Source organism: Coregonus lavaretus (assembly GCF_964263955.1).
Source record: "Coregonus lavaretus genome assembly, chromosome: 30".
Lineage (NCBI taxonomy): Eukaryota > Metazoa > Chordata > Actinopteri > Salmoniformes > Salmonidae > Coregonus > Coregonus lavaretus.
In genome coordinates this window covers 18,232,002-18,250,693 of record NC_140017.1, presented here as the reverse complement: position 1 = coordinate 18,250,693, position 18,692 = coordinate 18,232,002, and the positions used below count along the sequence as shown (strand labels likewise).

General features: G+C 43.2%; 1 protein-coding gene across 1 annotated transcript in view; it reads left to right on the top strand.

Annotated features, from left to right (window-relative positions):
• Positions 1-428: 428 nt before the first annotated feature.
• Positions 429-18,692, top strand: part of phldb1b (pleckstrin homology-like domain, family B, member 1b) — a 111,598-nt gene continuing 93,334 nt past the window's right edge. The window contains exon 1 of the mRNA XM_084148175.1: positions 429-638. The gene's annotated coding sequence lies outside the window, so the exon portion shown is untranslated. The remainder of the gene's footprint in view (positions 639-18,692) is intronic.

Below are 18,692 nucleotides of genomic sequence, written 5' to 3'. Positions count from 1 at the left end.
TGGAACCCAAATGAGTTCTACCTGGAACCAAAAAGGGTTATATCTGGAACCAAAAATGGTTCTCCTATGGGGACAGGCGAATAACTCTTTTGGAACCCTTTTTTCAAAGAGTGTAGGGAGTGCATTTCTCTTGTCCAATGAAAAGTCCCAGCTCCCAGCACCTTACAGTAATTTTAACCTCCTCCAAAATATGCAAGTGACTCAAGGTGAAGTTGTTTCTGTTGGCTTTGTGAGAACAAGTCAGGATTTCTTTGGCCAGAAGAATGACTGCCTTGTGTCCTGCTAGGAGTGGTTGAAAGCACAGGAAAACTGAGGGAGTCAGTTTGGAGGCAGACCGTGTCAGCAGAGCAGAGCACAGGACACATTGCTTTGCCCCTCTTTTTGTCATGACAGTGTGATGTGAGAGAACGTGTTAAGGACAGGGGAGAGCCTCTCAAACATTGGAGCGACTGACCGCAAAAAAACCTCCTGCTGCACCCCTCGCTCTCCCTCTCTCCCTTTTGGATTCCATCCAGGCTTTTTTGTTTGGGTTTTGCTGTACATGAAGAAGACTGACAGTGGTGCCCTCTATGTGACAAGCTGTGTGTTTGCTCAGTCCTGCCGTTTTTCTCTTGTTGTTACTGGAAACTTGCCTTCAGGTAAAGTAAACTTCCATCATGCTTTGTTAGAAGGATTTACTTTTTCAGACTTGAAAATCAGCTGGGAGAGTAGAGTTGTATGAAAGACTCCAGGTGCCACAATACTCTCTTTGTGCTGGCTGCATGTGTAGATCTGTCAGTGGTCTAAAGGTTCATTGATGAGAGTTGGTCCATTGGCATGTTATTCAATATAGCATATTCTTTATTTTCTGTTACTGGTTTAAAGGAGGGAGAATCATGAATGAATGAACGAATTAGTGGATCATGTGCTTGTTAATCTTGTGATACTTTATTATTAAACTAACTTAACTGAATCTATAACAAAATGTTATACTAGGTTGAGATTGTGGGGGAATTGTATAGTCACTCTTGGTTGAATATCATTGTTTCTTATTTGGGTACCATCTGGTTGTTTGTGTCAACGCCAAACTCCAGGAGTAGGTCCTGTGACTGGCCTTGGCTTATCAGAGCCCCAGACAGACACAATACATGCCTAGGTTGTCCTCCCCTGAGTCTGCACACTGGAAGCTGAGATCTAGAGGGCAGATTAACTAGGTAATGCTTGGCTAGTTGGCTACGATGGAGAACAACAGACAATGATCATGTCTGTGCACCTCTTCTAACTCTCCTCTCCTAGTCTCTTTGCAGCTTCTCTTTTCAGAGTGGGGAGAGGGACAGAAGGATAGAGAGAGAGGGAGAGAGAAAGACAGAGAGAGGGAGACAGGGGGTAGAGACAGGAAGCGAGAGAGAGGGAGAGGGAGAGGGCAAGCACAGACCCGTTACAGAGGCAACAGTCATTGCCACGTTTAGTACCTTCTTCTTCCCGATCCCTAAAACAGTGGATGCTATTGAGAGAAATAGAGAGAGGGAGTGAGTGAGAGAGTGGTTTTGCAGTGCGTCAGACACGTTTTTGGGGCCTAGCAGAGAGATAAATGCTCCCTAGAAACTGACTTAAACTGCAATAATAACTCCTTTGTTATGGAAGTTTGTTCTGTTCTGTTCTCACAGCAATCAGGGCCATGTTGCAATCACCCAGCCAGTCTTTCAGTGTGTCCTCTGTACTGTGTCAAATGTTACTGTGTTGTTCCACCAGTCCTACTTCTGCTGTGGGTACTGTGCACTGGCCTGTTAATTATTGCTGCTGGCTACCCTGAATGGGATCATACACCCACATTTTCCTGGAAATAGCCTTTTTGATACTCTATAATGGTCTTAATAAGATGCATGATCCCTTTACCCCATTAGAGAAATGCACAGTATTGACAGAGCATAAATAAGGGGTCTACTCTGGTGTGCTCAAGCGGTTAATGACGCTTCCTTCAGGGCAAATGTATGCTGGTGTTGGTGTGAGGTCAAATCTGTCCAATGCCCTTCTAACACAGATATGCATCTGTTGGTCAAAGATACCTTTAATAAAAAGCTAGGGGCATAGATCAGAAAACCAGTTAGTATCTGGTGTGACCACCATTTGCCTCATGCAGCGCAACACATCTCCATACAGTTGATCAGGCTGTTGATTGTGGCCTGTGGAATGTTGTCCCACTCCTCTTCAATGGCTGTGCGAAGTTGCTGGATATTGGTGGGAACTGGAACACGCTGTTGTACATGGCGATCCAGAGCATCCCAAACATGCTCAATGGGTGACATGTCTGGTGAGTATACAGGCCATGGAAGAACTGGGACATTTTCAGTTTCCAGGAATTGTGTACAGATCCCTGCGACATGGGGCCGTACATTATCATGCTGAAACATGAGGTGATGGCTGCGGATGAATAGCACAACAATGGGCCTCAAGATCTCGTCACGGTATCTCTGTGCATTCAAATTGCCATTGATAAAATGCAATTGTGTCCGTTGTCCGTAGATTATTCCTGCCCATACCATAACCCCATCGCCACCATGGGGCACTCTGTTCACAACATTGACATCAGCAAACTGCTCGCCCACATGACGCCATACACGATGTCTGCCATCTGCCCGGTACAGTTGAAACCGGGATTCATCCATGAATAGCACACTTCTCCAGCGTGCCAGTGGCCATCGAAGGTGAGCATTTGCCCACTGAAGTCAGTTATGCCTTCGAACTGCAGTCAGGTCAAGACCCTGGTGAGGATGACGAGCAAGCAGATGAGCTTCCCTGAGACGGTTTCTGACAGTTTGTGCAGAAATTCTTTGGTTGTGCAGACCCACAGTTTCATCAGCTGTCCGGGTGGCTCGTCTCAGACCACGCCGCAGGTGAAGAAGCTGGATGCGGAGGTCCTGGGCTGGCATGGTTCCACGTGGTCTGCGGTTGTGAAGCCGGTTGGACGTACTGACAAATTCTCTAAAATGGCTTATGGTAGAGAAATTAACAATACATTCTCTGGCAACAGTTCTGGTGGACATTCCTGCTGTCAGCATGTCAATTGCATGCTCCCTCAAAACATCTGTGGCATTGTGTTGTGTGACAAAACTGCACATTTTAAAGTGGCCTTTTATTGTCCCCAGCACAAGGTGCACCTGTGTAATGATCAAGCTGTTTAATCAGCTTCTAGATATGCCACACCTATCAGGTGGATGGATTATCTTGGCAATGGAGAAATGCTCACTAACAGCGATGTAAGCAAATTTGTGCACAACATTTGAGAAAAATCTGCGTTTTGTGCGTAAGGAAAATGTCTGAACATGGGACCAAGACTTACATGTTGCGTTTATATTTTGTTCAGTATAGTATATTTGTCTTCCTTTTATCTAATGAGTAGTTTCCCAAGCCGTGAGGATGCCTGTCTGTGAGAGAGTGTTATTGTTATAAACAGCTGTGTGATCTTCAGGCTTTCCAACAGCTGCAACATCTGGGCTTCACACACTACCAGGCGACGTCTGTCTTTATAGATACTGCAGACTGGATGACCTCTGCTAAAGGTCTTTCCTCATGTGATTTCCTTTCCTCAGTCTTTGTCTTTTATTTCTCGCCTCGAGGCAAGCACTTCATCCAAAACAAAGAGATAATCAGTTTCAGACTGAATCATCCTATGCAATTTTTTTATATTTCATAGTCGGTTATTGCCTGTTTGCAAGGACTTGGAAAGTGAGCTCACCATAAGTCTTCACATTGATATCTTCAAATTGGTGGTTCCAATGGCTCAGTGGGGTAGAGCATGGTGCTAGCAACACCAGGGTTGTGGGTTCCATTCCTTCTTGGTCCAGATATACACACACTGTCAAAATGGACAGTTATATAAGTTGCTTTAGATAAAAGCGTCTGCTAACTTACCATATTAGCATTCACAGATTTGTTTGGTGGTAGTTAGTTTGCAATAAATTAAACCCAACATTAGCTGATCATCATTATTACTGGTGCCTTATCTGAGAAAACGCCCAACTGATCGTTGGGGTGTTTTCCAGATGTGTTGTCACGGTAACACATGGTTGGCATTCCAAATGAGATGTTGTCATCATGTGAGGCAGTAGTAACATTTACCGCAGTTGAACAGGGCACCTGTTGTCACTTTGTCCAAGGAAACCACTCTCTCTCTCTGGCTACTTGTCTGGAAAATGTCTCATTATAGGCCACATTATTTGAATACACATGAACACAGGATGCTTGTCCAAAACAAGAGCTACAGTACTATGATATATTGCAGGATTTCTATTCATATTCACCAGGTTGGAATCTGGGATTTCACTCTGCATGTTGCCTGAATATGAACAATTAGAAATAGAGTTGTTTTGGGAAGGAGATTCCTGAATGTAGTGGAGGGGGAGAAAAGGATGGCCGTCCGTCCGTCCGTCCGTCCGTCCAGAGGATCAGTTACTCAAAGGAATATATCCCAAGCTGTCGTTTCCTGTCCCTATCCCCCCCACCCTGCTTCCACCTCTTCCCTGTTACTCCGTCTTCCCATAGTGCTGTCCTTAGCAATAACAACTGGCAACACTTTTCCCTTTTCCCTTTATACACCAGACTGGGTTTCTGAACTAATTTGTGAAGACCTCTCTCTTGTAACTGACTGACATTTGCCACTTGAGGAAGAGGAGGACAAAGTGAGAGTCAAAGGGAGAGAGGGGAGGGTGAGTCTGACACTCTTGACAAGCAGCATATTGTGTGAAAGGGCTGCCAGTTAAACTCCAAAAAGGAGGGAGGGTGGCTGCTGTTTTGTTGCATTGACACACAGGGCCCATTGACACACAGGGCCCATTGACACACATGGCCTTGTGTACTTGTTACTCAGCTTATTATTCAAATTCCTGGCTCGCCACTCATCTTTGTCTGTTTTTCTTTTCTTAAGAGGGACTGCAAGATGAATGAATAGACCAAGAAGTCAGTCAAAAGACTGTTGGAGAGGCACAGCCTGGCACCAAAGAGTGTGGCACCAGTTGGCACTCCAGACAAACGTCACCTGGCTGGTATAGAGTTACTGACTTTTTGACTCACTTGGCGAGAGAAGTGCTGCATTTGCCTGCTGTCGTTTCCATTTGGAGAATTTTTAGTTGAAGAAGGAGGAACTCTGTGTACACCGAGCAAGTTCTGGGACAGCCTGTTTTGAGGATCCAGTAAGCCTTGGCACCAGTGGTTCTGCCCACTGACCAGCTGAGGACAATGACCTGAGAGATGGAGCATTATCTTAGTCCAGCTAACATTTGGAGACCAGATGTGTATACTAATCAACATGGTTTCCCCTCACTCACTCTATCTCTCTCGATCATTCTCTCTTTACATCATGTGGCTAGGATATCTGTTGTTATTTCCCAAAGGCTATCAGTCAGCTCTGTTCTCACACACATTGTCCAATAATTCCCGGTGGGAGGGGGTTTCCCTGGCCATGTGCTGCCTGTGTTGTGGGCAACAGTATGGGGCGGCTGGGCCCTGTAACCTAGTGGAGTGGAGGAGGGTCCAGTCGCCTAGTCCATTCCCTCTCTCCTCTGGGGGATTATGGACATTGAAAATAGCTTTTTGTGCCGACCAGCAATGGAATTCCTGTAGAGCTCTGTGTCTTTGGGAAACAAACAGCCAAAGTCAACAGAACTTTTGAGCAATGACCCGCTTTTGGAATACCATGGAATACCGCTCTAACTCTCAAACTCCCCCTGCCCTATCCCCTGATGGTAGTAAGGAAATATCGGATCCTGAGAAAGAATGACTCACTCCCTAACGGTTGCACTTGCATCTAAGCCAGGGGTTTAGTTTTAGTCAAGCTTGCCATTTGCTGGTTGTGCATTTATTAGATAGCGTTTTGTGTTTTGCATGTGAAGGACATATTTTTGTATGGAAACGTTAATCCAATAATTATAGTGTCCCTCTTCTATCCACTGAGCTGCATCACAGTAGTTCCAGTATTTGCTGGTATGAGTTGTTCAGTGATGTCAGTGCAGAGGTGAGAAATCAGTCACACAGCATAACATACGGTCACCCATATTGGCATTGTAATGACCAACAGGTATTATGAAGAGGCTATAATGCATTATAAGACTTGTCATAAGAATGTATGACCCATTATACAGTCTTATCATCTCATAATGATCACAATTTACTGAGTAACGGCCATTTTTAATCAATTGAAAATGTATAAATAAGTTATTAAGCATTATGACACATGTATGCTTTCATTCATTAAAGCATCATACCTTCAACGGCTTTCACAAAGGGTATGATGATCTGTGAGTCTGTGTTCTGTAGCACTTCTGTTCCCCACAGTGGAGCAGGTGGTGTGTTTAGCCTGCAGCAGAGAGTGGCTGTGGTCCAAAACAGATAGCTCTGGGCCAGGGCATTGAGCCTGTGTGTTTAGAGCACCATCAGCTGAAGAAGGAATGCCAAAAACTCTTCCAGGCAATGCAGAGTATGTCAATATTGATATCATTGCTTTATCTTCATTTTGACCAGTGTTTTTATTTTTGCTGCTTATGGAACGTGTGTTCGATTGGTTTGACACTCCTATTATTCTTACAGAATGATTCATTGTAAATCAGAAATAGCTGTGCTTTGTAATACAGAAGCGTAAGTGACCATTTAGTTGAGAGATCATTGTACATATCAAATCTCCAATGTAATGTTTTAAAACATCTGCATCTGTTGTTAGTAAATGTTTAAAGGCCTTTTGCATTTTTGTCTGTTGCATCATGATCTCTTGGACAGGTTTCCTGAACTGCACACATAGATCATCACATGGCCCTTATCTCCCTCTGTTCCTTATATGAACGTGACAGAGGCCACTATCGGACCCTGGCCTTGGCCTTATCCCTACAGGAAATGCTGTCTCTGTCGGCCACACAGGATGTCTACATATAGTGACACTCAGAACTGTTGTGGTCAACCTCTTCTGGCTGTTCTTCTTTGTTTGTCATCTTTTTCCTCTTGCTGTCACTCTGTCTTTCCGGGATCCTTCCATGAAGAGATGCAATCTCTTATATGGTTCACAGTTCACACAACATGTCCATCTATTGACTTTCTCAAGCCCTATTCTCTTCAACCTTATATTAAAATCAGGCAATAACTTTTTATAGGTGCTTTTGCTTACGTTATATGGATAATTCTATGAGAAAGTACCATCATACTGGCCAGTTTTAGCTATACATGGTGACCATAACTTGAGTTAAATACTGTGTATTGGCTCACATAACATATGACCATAAACAACACTTTTAGCCATGTGCAAAAGCAAGTGGAAAACTTGTATTCTGGCTGGGAGGCCACATCCATTGGATGTATACCATTTACCAATGCTGTTCATTAATCTGTTCTTAGATTTCTGTTATGCATTGAAAGCTTTGAATGGTTTTTACAATGAATCGTGAAACACTAAATAAATCCACACTTGTGGGGCCAGTTTTCTAGTTAAGAAGATATTCTCAGTTTAGACTAATTAAATGTACTGTTTCTCATTCTCTTTGTTACTAGGTTAGACTGACCAACCTCAACCACTATCCCTTGACTGTCATTGTACCCTGCCTATTGCAGATTCCCTTTGTTCTCTGTGGCCTATAATAAACAGTCATATATCTCACTGGTGCTAAAGAGAAGGAGAGTAGGGAGGGAAGCCTTTGATGCTGCTCACTGTTTAGCCCTCTGTACAGTGTACATATTAGGACGTACACCCCTCTTGCCTGTCCCAGGTGCCCACTGGGTAGGTGAGTCATCTTCAGCCTCTGCCCTAATGATCCTAATGATGGGATCAGCCCATGTTACACAGCATGATCTTAGATAGAGAAGTAGTTAGGTAGAGGAGTGGTTTGGGGGCCTGTTAACACTCAGACAAGCAGCTACTAAGGTCAGAGGTCACTGGAGGTGACATTGCCACTCCGTCACATCCTCATCAGGGTCGTGTTCTGTTGGGACAAATGGTTTGACGTTTTGAAATGGAGAGGTACTTACCTGAGCTTGTCCAATGAAAAATACTTTTCCGTTACCTTTTTACATTGCAAAACATTTTAAAACGGTGTGTCCTACTGAACACGACCCAGGTGGAAACAATGACAATCAGATTGTGTGATTATCAATGGAAATATTTTCCTCATATCGACTGTGTTTCAGTATTTTGAAAATTATATATCTTGAAAACATTTTAGGACTAATGGACTAATGAAATAAATACCAAAATATCGTTTTTGGGGGGAATTTTCCATTAAGAACATTGAGATGCATAATGTGGTTGTCTTAATGTAAATCATTTACACACCTCGACACACCTCAGAAATAATTGATATATAAACTTTGGAATGATAGTTTGTTTGGTTTTGAGCTTAATTACAGTTCTAGTTCTCCTCTAGTTTTGGGAGTCGTAGAGCTATACTCATGGCACTCAAAGTACAAGTAACTGCCAAAATAAAGGAAACACTTAAGTAAATTTACGTTTACATTTACGTCATTTAGCAGACGCTCTTATCCAGAGCAACTTACAAATTGGGGATACAAAGTATATTGAAACCAGGTGCTTCCACACAGGTGTGGTTCCTGATTTAATTAAGCAATTAACGTCCCATCATGCTTAAGGTCATGTAAAAAATGCAGAGTTTCCCATTATTTTGGCTACCATGGCTAGAAGAAGAGATCTCAGTGACTTTGAAAGAGGTGTTGCAAAGAAGTATGTGGGGTTTAAAGGGTGTGTGTGTGTGTGTGTGTGTGTGTGTGTGTGTGTGTGTGTGTGTGTGTGTGTGTGTGTGTGTGTGTGTGTGAGTGAGTCACTTCATCTCAACCCAATTGAACACTTATGGGAGATTCTGGAGCGGTGCTTGAGGCAGCGTTTCCCACCACCATCAACAAAACATAAAATTATGAATCTATGCCAAGGCGCATTGAAGCTGTTCTGGTGGCTCGTGGTGGCCCAATGCCCTATTAAGACACTTTATGTTGGTGTTTCCTTTATTTTGGCAATTACCTATATAGTGATCTGTGTATGATGTATTCTCAGCCAGAGAAAATATAAACTTTGTCTGGGTGTTTGGAGAACAGACCATGGAAGGGTGTTGCCAGAGAAAGGTACTTTTTCAGTACTACATTTTAAATTGCCTTTCCCTCCCTCTCATAACTTGAGTTCTTGTATAGAGCTAAACCTACTTTTTATACTGTTTTGTATTCCATGCAACAAAGGGTGACATTTTGCTCAAGCAAATGGCAGTAAGCAAAATAACCATAAACTCTTTTAATTGATTGCTCTCTCTTCAGAGACAGATTTTAAATTAACCCCTCAATGTTGTTATAACGTTGTTTCATTATGCTTTATGTTGTGTGTTATTAGGAGTTTACCAGTAGTTTACTGGTCCACCGAGTGTAAACCAGACCAAGTTAAACATCAACGTGCAGCAGTACTTTTCATCAAATTCATGTTTTAACCATGGAAATTATTTGTGTTGTATTCCTTTTCATTGGCAACAGGTTAGGTCTCAACTCCTAGACCTGTAGTACCACTTTGTTTCAGTAGGTTGTGTGCTTTCTTGTGATGCAATGGCTGTAGTAACCCTCAATATATCACTTGGTTCCATCACATAAAGAAGTATGTCAATCAGTGGCGGCTCCTGAAAAAATTCTCAGGGGGGGCAATTTTTCTGATGATTTAGGTGACCTACACACATTTTAAAAAAGATATGTCCAGCAACAACATGAAGACAGGGGCAGCATATAAGTCAATACCAGAAGCATTTATTGACTGATCTCAAAAGTGTTGGCTTACCAGGGTTGGTGGAGCCCTCAGTTTCATCTTTGCCTCGCAAAGCTAACTCAAACACTCCGCAAAACTTCACACACTGGATTAGCCGGCTGAGGATGTGGCGGTTCTTGCTAATGTCGTAGTAAATATATTTGTTATAGTGAATATGGAATATGATATGTTGAGTAAAATGTTGTGCTAAGATCTATTTAGGTCAGGAGCTGGTTATAAGTTCTGTTCCTATCCAATAACAATGGACAAAAGGGTCCTATCTTGTCAGCCAAGGACAACACCCACGCCATAGGCCTCTCAGTTCTTCCAACTCACGAGTTCTTGCTCTGAGGACACACACACACACACACACAAACACACACACACACACATCATCACTGTTAAACACACACACACACACACACACACACACACATCATCACTGTTAAACACACACACACACACACACACACAAAAATCCCCTCTCTTAGGCTGAACATTTGAAGACAGAGAACCCGACTCAGAGCCAATGCAACAGTGACAGTAGCCTGGAGGGGACCTCGCCCAACTCATCAGGACCAATCAGAAGATCAGAACTACTAGATTCAACCTACTGCATTTATTGCATAAAATGTCTGCACACAATGTTTCGGGGCTCTCTTCAGATAATAATAATAATAATAATATGCCATTTAGCAGACGCTTTTATCCAAAGCGACTTACAGTCATGCGTGCATACATTTTTGTGTATGGGTGGTCCCGGGGATCGAACCCACTACCTTGGCGTTACAAGCGCCGTGCTCTACCAGCTGAGCTACAGAAAGTGGATACTCATGGATGCGCATCGCAATTGTCAAATGTCAACACAATTGGAGACACCACGTCATTTTTGGAGACATGTTATTGACAGTAAACTATTGTAGATGCGACTGCTAACTAAATAAAACATTTTAGCTGGCTAGCTAATCATCTTAGCTAAATGTGGGGCAAACAATTCAGTTATTTACCGTTAATTTGAGGGATTGGGGTGAAAGAAATCGAGTTACATAGTGATACTTTACGATATACTGTATTGACAATATCGCAATATTTTAGCGCTAGTTGGCTGTACCTGCACCAAAACACCATTATTGTTCCTTCATAGCTTGTTCTCAATCTTTTCACATTGGGAGCCAATTTGTTTTCAGCACTTTTATTTCCATGACTGATCAAAACTCGTTCTCATGGCTTTCTGATCCCTCTGCAACAGACATATGGTGCGCAATAAAATCACAGTATCGAATCGCAATACGTATAGAATCATGAGACTCGCAATGCATATATCTTATCGTGAGGTTCCTGGCAATTCCCAGCCCAAGTTCATTTGCCACAACAAATCTCTTCGCTAGCAAACGCGATGTCTTCTCCAAAACGGCAATGTGTCTCCAGCAATGTTTACTTTTTTGACGTTCTATGGCATCTCCACTTTCCAAGCATATATGACCACATGTAATATTTTGGTAAGTGATGCAAATAGTGAACTATGTAGGGCCAGGATGTAAAATATATGTAGCTGCAGCAATTTCTCTTATCTGATATGGTAAGTAATGGGGCTTAATGTATAGCTCCCTAAGAGTTTGACGAACGGGTCCGTGCACGCGATTCCAGATATCTTTACCTCTGAATAAACTGCCTTTATTATACCATATCCACCCTGTCCAAAGTCTCTACTTGGTCTCAGTTCTCCAGTAAACTTGTGATTATCAACACTAACCTCATCGTTGTGGCGGCGGACAGCTAGCCTGTATCCCTCATCCAGTTGAGTGGCAATGTTCTTTTTTCGTTAGTACCAATTTTTGGAAAATCCTCGGGTGTAGGACTTTCCGCCTTTAGTAGAAACCTGTTGAATTATTAAATTTGGTCTGGGAGGTCCTAATTGTTTCGTTGCCAATTTATCTTGATTTGTTCGCCGACAAAAAGGAACTTCTTTCAAAGACACAATCGAGTTGCACTGAAGGCTAGCCATTTTTACAGTAGTAGTGAATTGATTGAGGCTGCTACCCGGTCTTTTCTTAGTTACGTTCATGGTTACGTTACGTATGACGAAAGCGCGTAAGTGCAAGCCCTCAGACACCCATAGAGATTGTATTGAAAGCTCTGAAATTTGAAAAAAATAGATTTTACATGGGAGTCTATGACAGACTTCTGGGCGATTTTCAACCTGACTGAAATCGCCCAAAAAGGGGGGGGTGGCCATTTGAAGCACGACTTTAGCCTGATTGGACATTTAGTGGCAGATCAGACCAGACACGTCTAGATTACAACACTGATAACTACTGTTGCCGTGATATAATTGATTAGAAAAAAAATCCCTTCCTTTTCCCGTTTGGCAGTGCGTCGCCCATATCGCCCTATTGAACACACCGCCCCTGATGTCAATCAATCAATCACATTTATTTATAAAGCCCTTTTTACATCAGCAGATGTCACAAAGTGCTTATAAAGAAACCCAGCCTAAAAACCCAAACAGCAAGCAATGCAATGCAGAAGCACGGTGGCTAGGAAAAACTCCCTAGAAAGGCAGGAACTTAGGAAGAAACCTAGAAAGGAACCAGGCCCTGAGGGGTGGCCTGTCCTCTTCTGGCTGTGCCGGGTGAAGATTATACGAGTACATGGCCATTAAGGCCAGATTGTTCTTCAAGATGTTCAAACGTTCATAGATGACCAGTAGGGTCAAATAATAATCCCAATGGTTGTAGAGGGTGCAACAGGTCAGTACCTAAGGAGTAAATGTTAGTTGGCTTTTCTTAGCCGAGCATTCAGAGGTCGAGACAGCAGGTGTGGTAGAGAGAGGGAGAGTCGAAAACAGCAGGTCTGGGACAAGGTAGCACATCCTGTGAACAGGTCAGGGTTCCCTAGCCGCAGGCAGAACAGTTGAAACTGGAGCAGCAGCACGACCAAGTGGAGTGGGGACAGCAAGGAGTCATCAGGCCAGGTAGTCCTGAGGCATGGGCCTAGGGCTCAGGTCCTCCGGGAGGGGAGGGAGAGAGGGAGAGAGAGAAAATTAGAGGGAGCATACTTATAGTGAGGGGGAAAAGTATTTGATCCCCTGCTGATTTTGTACATTTGCCAACTGACAAAGAAATGATCAGTCTATAATTTTTATGGTAGGTTTATTTGAACAGTGAGAGACAGAATAACAACAAAAAAATCCAGAAAAACGCATGTCAAAAATGTTATAAATTGATTTGCATTTTAATGAGGGAAATAAGTATTTGACCCCCTCTCAATCAGAAAGATTTCTGGCTCCCAGGTGTCTTTTATACAGGTAACGAGCTGAGATTAGGAGCACACTCTTAAAGGGAGTGCTCCTAATCTCAGTTTGTTACCTGTATAAAAGACACCTGTCCACAGAAGCAATCAATCAATCAGATTCCAAACTCTCCACCAAGGCCAAGACCAAAGAGCTCTCCAAGGATGTCAGGGACAAGATTGTAGACCTACACAAGGCTGGAATGGGCTACAAGACCATCGCCAAGCAACTTGGTGAGAAGGTGACAACAGTTGGTACGATTATTCGCAAATGGAAGAAACACAAAAGAACTGTCAATCTCCCTCGGCCTGGGGCTCCATTCAAGATCTCATCTCGTGGAGTTGCAATGATCATGAGAATGGTGAGGAATCAGCCCAGAACTACACAGGAGGATCTTGTCAATGATCTCAAGGCAGCTGGGACCATAGTCACCAAGAAAACAATTGGTAACACACTACGCCGTGAAGGACTGAAATCCTGCAGCGCCCACAAGGTCCCCCTGCTCAAGAAAGCACATATACAGGCCCGTCTGAAGTTTGCCAATGAGCATCTGAATGATTCAGAGGAGAACTGGGTGAAAGTGTTGTGGTCAGATGAGACCAAAATCGAGCTCTTTGGCATCAACTCAACTTGCCGTGTTTGGAAGAGGAGGAATGCTGCTTATGGCTCCAAGAACACCATCCCCACCGTCAAACATGGAGGTGGAAACATTATGCTTTGGGGGTGTTTTTCTGCTAAGGGGACAGGACAACTTCACCGCATCAAAGGGACGATGGACTGGGCCATGTACCGTCAAATCTTGGGTGAGAACCTCCTTCCCTCAGCCAGGGCATTGAAAATGGGTCATGGATGGGTATTCCAGCATGACAATGACCCAAAACACACGGCCAAGGCAACAAAGGAGTGGCTGAAGAAGAAGCACATTAAGGTCCTGGAGTGGCCTAGCCAGTCTCCAGACCATAATCCCATCGAAAATCTGTGGAGGGAACTGAAGGTTCGAGTTGCCAAACTTCAGCCTCGAAACCTTAATGACTTGGAGAAGATCTGCAAACAGGAGTGGAACAAAATCCCTCCTGAGATGTGTGCAAACCTGGTGGCCAACTACAAGAAACATCAGACCTCTGTGATTGCCAACAAGGGTTTTGCCACCAAGTACTAAGTCATGTTTTGCAGAGGGGTCAAATACTTATTTCCCTCATTAAAATGCTAATCAATTTATAACATTTTTGACATGCGTTTTTCTGGACTTTTTTGTTGTTATTCTGTCTCTCACTGTTCAAATAAACCTACCATTAAAATTATAGACTGATCATGTCTTTGTCAGTGGGCAAACGTACAAAATCAGCAGGGGATCAAATACTTTTTTCCCTCACTGTAGATCCACACACGACACCAGATAAGACAGAAGAATTCCACCGGATTTAACAGACTGACCCTAGCCCCCCGGCACATATATACATTTACATTTACATTTTAGTCATTTAGCAGACGCTCTTATCCAGAGCGACTTACATGAGCAATTAGGGTTAAGTGCCTTACTCAAGGTATTGACTTATATGCTGCCCCTGTCTTCATGTTGTTGCTGGACATATCTTTTTTAAAATGTGTGTAGGTCACCTAAATCATCAGTATATATATATTATTGCAACTTCTTGATTGTCCCCCACAATGAAATCGGGGAGGGGCCTGTGGCCGTCCGTTAGTACTGTAAGTATGTACGTTCGTCACACGCGATATCCCAGACAGCACTGGCCTGATTTTGACTAAACTTGGGTGAATGATGCATCTTGCTATAGAGATCTAGCATTGACAAAAATACACTGATTGGCCAGATGGTGGCGCTAAAACGAGCGATTGAAAATGCAAACTTTGAAAGGTCATGCCCCTAAACCAGTTTGACCTAAAGTCATGAAATTCGGTACATAGATTTCTCTCCTCACAAGGAAAACATTTGCCTCAGGGACCCATAAGGTCCGCCATGATGGTTTTTCTGCCTCTGACACCGAATGACCGATCTGCACGAAACCTAGTATGTGGCATCTATGGACAAAAGTCTCTCAAAGCAACACTTTCCAGACTTGAACCTAAAATATAATGGCCGCTATTGACCAATAAACATTAAAATGGGCGTGGTATGGCACATAAATGCATATAAATCAGTCAAGGATATTTGTATTGTAAATACATTTGGTACCCGTGTTGCAAACACTGTCAAGACTCAACATATACAAGAACATTCATATCGACCACACGGTGGAGCTATAACAGGCAGATGTTTATATCTCTTGATCTGTTTGACTCGGAGTGATGAAATTTGGCACACATGCTCAGGGATATGAGTCTAGCTAACTAACTCGATAGCTCAGACGAAACTTTGGTGAATGATGCGTCTTGCCATAGAGATCGGTCATTTACAATATTACACCGATTGGCCCAAGGGGGGTGCTGCATCATTCGTGGGGGACGACATGTTTACTGTTGCCTTGTTGAATTGTATTGTTGTAGGCATATCCTTGTATTGTGCATATTGCGCAAGTAGCATGAATCTTCTTAATATAATATGACTTACGGTATCTGGTAAAGGCTGCCTAAAAGATACATGCTGGAACTCTTCCCACGGTAGTTTGCTACATTTCTGTGGCCTCGCTCTAAAAACAGAAGGTGCTATTTGGCTGCAGCCACATCCAGTTGTGAAGAGCTAAGGGACATTGCAGAGTACAATTGTTGCCATAAACATATGTTCCCTGAAATGTCAAGTATTTATGTGCAGCCACTTGGTTTCCTATAGTAGGCTGTACATGGTGCCCACTGCCAGTGGCGGCTCCTGAAAAAATTCTCAGGAGGGGCAATTTTTCTGATGATTTAGGTGACCTACACACATTTTAAAAAAGATATGTCCAGCAACAACATGAAGACAGGGGCAGCATATAAGTCAATACCAGAAGCATTTATTGACTGATCTGGGGAGATGGATTCCAGTTTCTGTGACAGATTATAAATAATCTCTGATGCCTTTGTTATATTAGCTTTTGGTTGAATGTACTGTCGTAGTAAATATATAATGTTATAGCTTGGTCTGACTAAAATCTTGTGCATGACCCATTTTGTGTTGGGCGTTTGTTTTCAATCAATGCTGTTCCTATCCTATAACAATGGACAAAAGAGTCCTATCTTGTCAGCCTTGTCAGCAGGTGGCCAAGGACAACACCCACGCCATAGGTCTCTCAGTTCTTCCAACTCACGAGTTCTTGCTCTGAGGACACACACACACACACACACACACACACACATCATCATCACTGATAACACACACACACACACACATCATCACTGTTAAACACACACACACACACACACAAAAATCCCCTCTCTTTAGGCTGAACATTTGAAGACAGAGAACCCGACTCAGAGCCAATGCAACAGTGGAGGGGACCTCGCCCAACTCATCAGGACCAATCAGAAGATCAGAACTACTAGATTCAACCTACATCATTTATTGTATAAAATGTCTGCACACAATGTTTTCGGGGCTCTCTTCTCCCTAAGAGTTTGACGAACGAGTCCGTGCACGCGATTCCAGATATCTTTACCTCTGAATAAACTGCCTTTATTATACCATATCCACCCTGTCCAAAGTCTCTACTTGGTCTCAGTTCTCCAGTAAACTTGTGATTATCAACAGTACACAACGGTAACAAACAATTGGGGGAACTCACGGGGCAGATAGTAAGGTCGCAATGACACAGAAAGCAGTTCAATGTCGGGGTACAGAGTCGCTCTCTTACCAGGATCGCGGTCCGCTCTGACCAGGGTGAAGCCGGCCGGCTCCACTTCTCTGTCCGGGACTCTGTCATCCAGCCAAGTCTCCCAGCTGTATTGGGATTCCGCTGCCAGCAGCGTTTTCATTATTTAGTCCGTTCGTAGCGGGTATGTACACGATCAACAAGATCAGTCCAAAACCAACCACTGGAAATCCATGGTTGGCAGAATGTTTGTAAACTAAGTCTACAAATTAAAAACATAAAATAACGCCACACTGCAGGTCGCAACAGAGACGCTGCTAGCCGCTATTGTCTTAGTTACGTTCATGGTTACGTCACGTATGACGAAAGCGCGTAAGTGCAAGCCCACAGACACCCATAGAGAATGTATTGAAAGCTTTGAAATTTGAAAAAAATAGATTTTACATGACAGGCTATGAGAGACTTCTGGGCGATTTTCAACTTGACTGAAATCGCCCCAAAAACGGGCGGGGCCATTTGAAGCACGACTTTAGCCTGATTTGACATTTAGTGGCTGGCAGATCAGACGTGAACACTGATAACTACTGTTGCCGTGATATAATTGATTAGAAAAAAAATCCCTTCCTTTTCCCGTTTGGCAGTGCGTCGCCCATATCGCCCTATTGAACAGGCCGTCCCTGCCCACTGCTATAACTACTGTCCTCCCCTCTCTAACCTGTTCCCTGACATGTTGGCTACGTTGCCTAACATACCACTTAGCTAGGATATGTGCCCAATACATTGCTTGATTCTAGGTGGTAAGCTAGTTTTGATATCGTAACAGAGCCATTTAGTTTCAATGTCCATACCAGCAAGCCCAATAATTGATTGCTTCATTCTAGGTAGTATGCTAGTGTGAATATTAGAACAGACGATTTCAGAGATGTTTTCACAGAGTGAAACATCTCCGGGTGAAAAACACATCAGGCCTCAGGGAGAGAGTAATTACATTTTATGGAGACAGTGAATATTTTATTACGAGAACAAAAACTAGAAGGAGTAGGATGCAATAGTAAATCTGTCATGTGAGCAGATTTGTAAGAGAAATTATGGATTGTTCAGCTTTATGTTTATTCACCAGTAAATGTAACATTACTTCATGAGAAACAGTCAAATGACCTCTTGGCTTATTTAATTTCCTCCCCTATGCTATCAGGCTCTTCTCATGTGTCTCTTACTGTTAGAGCAACACCAGGGTATTCGTGTGTGAGTGTGTGTTTGTGAAAAAGAAAGAGTGAGGGAGTTTATGTGGTGTCACCAGAGAGATGATTAGAACAAGGTGGTTCATCACCAGGTGGAGGAGGCAGGGCTCAGAGCTGGCAGAGGAAGATAACCAGCCAATGAAAATACCATTCTCTCTCTCTCTCTCTCTCTCTCTCTCTCTCTCTCTCTCTCTCTCGCTCTCTCTCTCTCTCTCTCTCTCTCTCTCTCTCTCTCTCTCTCTCTCTCTCTCTCTCTCTCTCTCGCTCTCTCTCTCTCTCTCTCTCTCTCTCTCTCTCTCTCCAGCCCACCTCAGTTCTAATGCCAGTGTTGAGTAATCCTCTGGGAAGGAAGGAACAGGCAGCCAATCATTACCCTGGAACTACAGGACTCCATACGAGACTATTCATTTCTATTCTAATTGCTATTTATTTCCGACGCATCAGCATTTCGGAAGCGCACAAAGCGTCTCTTCATTGGAAATTCATGCCCATGGGTAGAGAATCTGTGGAGAATGTTGTCCCACATGCATTCATACGCATGATAAAACCTGCAAATGCTGTGTTTGGATAGTAGGGAAAGGATATTCCAGATCGTAGCTTGAGGGGATGCATTACTAGATATCCCACTGTTACAGTTTCAACCCTGTGGTTAAAGGAATAAATAATTTTCT